Here is a 5,762-nt window from a genome sequence, read left to right as displayed (position 1 = left end):
CTTTAAGCTACCCTGAGTTGTTGTACATGCAAGCCTATAACTGCACAGGATTATTTCCAGCGTCAAACCAATCAGAGCGCAGAATGTTTTCCCAGCCTCTCGAGCAGCTAGCACATAAGTTAGCAGCATGCCAGGCTGACAGCACATTGCTGACGGGCAGATTTTCTTCTCGTTCACTGATTCGTAATGACAGAAAACATATGATTTCGCTACCTGTGTAGCTTCTGTCAACTTGCTTCTGAAACTGAATGTGTTTTGTGCATAATCCGCTTTTTACTCAAGCCTCCGATCCATCCTGTTGCCAATTTAACATGAATAGCCCATAGCCTATAGATGATTGTCTTATCCACTGTTTTCATAAAAGAAAACCAATACAAATGTTCGTCAGTGTTTGGTTACTCGTTTCATAGTTCAACTTGATAGAAATAAGTAGAACTTCAGAACTTCCCAGTTTAACATCATTTAGCAGCCTGGGGTCCCTCTTCATGGGCCCCTGTGGCACAGAACACATCTTCTGATCTGAGGGGTGGAGTCTTTGTTTACAGGCCCCGTGGGAAAGTTGGCGAAAGCTCCACCTCTTAGTGATCACCTAGGTGACTCAGTGATCAAGTCTCAGTGGCAAGGGGTCAAAGAGAAACGCCTACAGAGAGTACCTCAGGAAGAGACAAAACATTCCTATGAGGTAAGTTGTTATCTCCTTATACCATTACGCTGTTATAACAAAACAAATATCTATTCTGAAGCAATGGAAAGATAAAAGGGTGCATGGGTTAGTATCCACATTAATGACAACATAGAGCTCAAGTCAAGTTTTTCAGTTGTCTATACTTGTGAAGTTCAGGTAAATTTCTATAGACGAGTTGTTAAATAGGTTCTGTATTCCCTAGATTGTTAATATCAATGACACAAATATACATTAATTTACCCTCTGTGCCAGTTCCACCCCTTTCTGTTCCAATTCGCTCTCTCAGACAAGGCACACGCCTTGTGAAGGCCTCCCTTAACAGGGAGTAGGGAGGTGCAGGTTGTCAGGGATAGTTTCGGTCCAGGGGAATGCAGGTAGCTGGTTTCTGTATGGGGTTTCTGCAGTGGAACATCGCATTGTAATGTTATTTTGTTTTTCAGGCAGATGCCAATACCAGTATTGCAGAATTCATCAAGCAGATGGTGTTGGACAAAACCTCAACGGGATACAAAGGTTGTGGTCCATGTGATAAAAAAAGAAACTACCATAACACAATCCCCCCAAAACACCTGGAGGACAGAAACCAAATGCTTTCTGGTAGTTTCCGAATCACACCACACACACACAAGAAACAAAAAGGAGAGCCTGAGTGTGGTCAAATACAAGTTGTTGCAATTTCCTCAATGGTTTGGCAAATGGTGGGGAAATCCCATGCACTCCAAACAGTTAACAAAACCACCAAAACAGTTATGGTCAAATGGCTTTTCGTATAGTAAAGAAACCAAAGTATGCTAGAATAGGGTTTGCTGACAGAATAAGGGCAGCCCATGTGTGGTGGCATTGTAGTTCACCATCTTGATGGTGTTGGGGAAAGAGGAAGGCATATCCAAAAGGAGGCAGTAACAGCCCTCAGCCAGAGGAAGGGGGGGTTAGTGGGAGCGTAACTATGACCACACAGTACACCAGATAAAACTAACTGACCACCCCCCACAACATATAAGCTCATCGCTTAGGGGATGTCACTACACCCCCAGCCTCCTACCCTAAGACAAGACTAAGTGTAGCATGAGACATCAGGGGTGCGACCTGAGTTTTCTATCGCTCATTTGCACACCACGTCAATGATATCATGTCATCATATGGGACTGTGGGTCCATTAACCTTGTCGGAAAGTTGTGAGCTTGGCGGGCTACTGCCTGGGAAGGTCTCCCACTCAGAAGTATGTGATGGGGAGGGGGCCAGGGTTAGGTTGACCTCAGATCTCCCACTGGAAGCCCGAGGTAGGGGGAGCGAGAGAATCTATCAAATAGCGCACCTCTAACTTTGTGCAACTAATGCAATTAGTAATGCAATTAGTTGTGCAATTTAGTTTGTGTGTTACTTGTTTGAAGTGCAATAGTGTAATAATCTCTTCTTTATAAGTGTGTTATTCTATTTGTGTTTTTGTGTGATATAGGATTTGTGCAATTTAGTTTTATTTGTGTGGTTTTTGTATTTATTTGTATTTATATACTACAATTAGTTTCTATTTGTCTTTGTTTCTTCTTTTTTATATTTATGATTCTTCTTTTTGTATATATTTTTATATTTACATTGTTTTAACTGTTATGATTATTTATTTGTGCTGATCCAAATGTCAGTGACAGTTTTGGGCTGAAGGGGGAGTTCGCCCAGGGACCCATACCAACTTCAACCTCCACTGGTTGCTATCAGTTATGTGAAAGTAAATGCAATTAGGTGATAATCTGGTCATGTATTCATAACGCATTGCAGAGAAGGTGTGATGATCCAGGATCATGGCTCCCTGTCCATGTATTCATGATGATACAAAAAGCATAACTGACAGCAGGCTGTTGTTTTGTTGTGTTGTTTCCTGTGAAGGGTTGCTATCACAACACCACATAGTGTTAAACCTGTTGGCCAAAGCACATCACAACAAGAGGGATATCACAACACCACATAGTGTTAAACCTGTTGGCCAAAGCACATCACAACAAGAGGGATATCACAACACCACATAGTGTTAAACCTGTTGGCCAAAGCACATCACAACAAGAGGGATATCACAACACCACATAGTGTTAAACCTGTTGGCCAAAGCACATCACAACAAGAGGGATATCACAACACCACATAGTGTTAAACCTGTTGGCCAAAGCACATCACAACAAGAGGGATATCACAACACCACATAGTGTTAAACCTGTTGGCCAAAGCACATCACAACAAGAGGGATATCACAACACCACATAGTGTTAAACCTGTTGGCCAAAGCACATCACAACAAGAGGGATATCACAACACCACATAGTGTTAAACCTGTTGGCCAAAGCACATCACAACAAGAGGGATATCACAACACCACATAGTGTTAAACCTGTTGGCCAAAGCACATCACAACAAGAGGGATATCACAACACCACATAGTGTTAAACCTGTTGGCCAAAGCACATCACAACAAGAGGGATATCACAACACCACATAGTGTTAAACCTGTTGGCCAAAGCACATCACAACAAGAGGGATATCACAACACCACATAGTGTTAAACCTGTTGGCCAAAGCACATCACAACAAGAGGGATATCACAACACCACATAGTGTTAAACCTGTTGGCCAAAGCACATCACAACAAGAGTGATATCACAACACCACATAGTGTTAAACCTGTTGGCCAAAGCACATCACAACAAGAGGGATATCACAACACCACATAGTGTTAAACCTGTTGGCCAAAGCACATCACAACAAGAGGGATATCACAACACCACATAGTGTTAAACCTGTTGGCCAAAGGACATCACAACAAGAGGGATATCACAACACCACATAGTGTTAAACCTGTTGGCCAAAGCACATCACAACAAGAGGGATATCACAACACCACATAGTGTGAAACCTGTTGGCCAAAGCACATCACAACAAGAGGGATATCACAACACCACATAGTGTTAAACCTGTTGGCCAAAGCACATCACAACAAGAGGGATATCACAACACCACATAGTGTGAAACCTGTTGGCCAAAGCACATCACAACAAGAGGGATATCACAACACCACATAGTGTGAAACCTGTTGGCCAAAGCACATCACAACAAGAGGGATATCACAACACCACATAGTGTGAAACCTGTTGGCCAAAGCACATCACAACAAGAGGGATATCACAACACCACATAGTGTGAAACCTGTTGGCCAAAGCACATCACAACAAGAGGGATATCACAACACCACATAGTGTGAAACCTGTTGGCCAAAGCACATCACAACAAGAGGGATATCACAACACCACATAGTGTGAAACCTGTTGGCCAAAGCACATCACAACAAGAGGGATATCACAACACCACATAGTGTTAAACCTGTTGGCCAAAGCACATCACACATCACAACAAGAGTTGGATATCACAACACCACATAGTGTGAAACCTGTTGGCCAAAGCACATCACAACAAGAGGGATATCACAACACCACATAGTGTTAAACCTGTTGGCCAAAGCACATCACAACAAGAGGGATATCACAACACCACATAGTGTGAAACCTGTTGGCCAAAGCACATCACAACAAGAGGGATATCACAACACCACATAGTGTGAAACCTGTTGGCCAAAGCACATCACAACAAGAGGGATATCACAACACCACATAGTGTGAAACCTGTTGGCCAAAGCACATCACAACAAGAGGGATATCACAACACCACATAGTGTGAAACCTGTTGGCCAAAGCACATCACAACAAGAGGGATATCACAACACCACATAGTGTGAAACCTGTTGGCCAAAGCACATCACAACAAGAGGGATATCACAACACCACATAGTGTGAAACCTGTTGGCCAAAGCACATCACAACAAGAGGGATATCACAACACCACATAGTGTTAAACCTGTTGGCCAAAGCACATCACAACAAGAGGGATATCACAACACCACATAGTGTGAAACCTGTTGGCCAAAGCACATCACAACAAGAGGGATATCACAACACCACATAGTGTGAAACCTGTTGGCCAAAGCACATCACAACAAGAGGGATATCACAACACCACATACTGTGAAACCTGTTGGCCAAAGCACATCACAACAAGAGGGATATCACAACACCACATAGTGTTAAACCTGTTGGCCAAAGCACATCACAACAAGAGGGATATCACAACACCACATAGTGTGAAACCTGTTGGCCAAAGCACATCACAACAAGAGGGATATCACAACACCACATAGTGTTAAACCTGTTGGCCAAAGCACATCACAACAAGAGGGATATCACAACACCACATAGTGTGAAACCTGTTGGCCAAAGCACATCACAACAAGAGGGATATCACAACACCACATAGTGTGAAACCTGTTGGCCAAAGCACATCACAACAAGAGGGATATCACAACACCACATAGTGTTAAACCTGTTGGCCAAAGCACATCACAACAAGAGGGATATCACAATGCCACATATTGAAAAAAACTAAGAAACACATTATAAAAGCAGGCACAAGGGACAAAGTACCCGCTGGGCAAAAAGTCGTTGAATCAATGTTGTTTCCACCTAATTTAAACCGCAAAAATCTATGTGATGTTGAATCAACATGGAAAACGAATTGGATTTGCAAAAAGCAATCAACGTCAGGTCATTATGTATTTTCACCAATGACATGGTGAAACCTTCTGTTAGTTTCACGTTGAGTTCACATTGACAACTCAACCAAATGTAAATCAAAACTGGACGTGGAACTGACATCTGTGGGAAGTGGGAAGGCAGCAAGATAAAACTGAAAAGACGACAGAGAGGCCTAACAGACCAAGAACCATGTTACATCCAGAATAACTCTGATACCGCTGCTATCAATCCACACAGAGAGACACTTTTCTTTTTACTTCTGATATATACAGTCATACCTTTCTCCTCTGGGGCCATGTCACTAATTATTGTGTCTACTGATGCAGACTTGCCCATCAGCCCAATGAATCTCCTTAGCCATGTCCCTACACTCATCTTCACACAATGTACTAAACATTGTGGCGTTCGCCTCATTCTCCTGTCCTGCCCCTGTCTTTTTTTTCTATGAC

This window comes from Oncorhynchus keta, chromosome 30, assembly GCF_023373465.1.
Source record: "Oncorhynchus keta strain PuntledgeMale-10-30-2019 chromosome 30, Oket_V2, whole genome shotgun sequence".
NCBI lineage: Eukaryota > Metazoa > Chordata > Actinopteri > Salmoniformes > Salmonidae > Oncorhynchus > Oncorhynchus keta.
The sequence above is the reverse complement of the archived record's forward strand: the minus strand, read 5'-3'. Positions refer to the sequence as shown.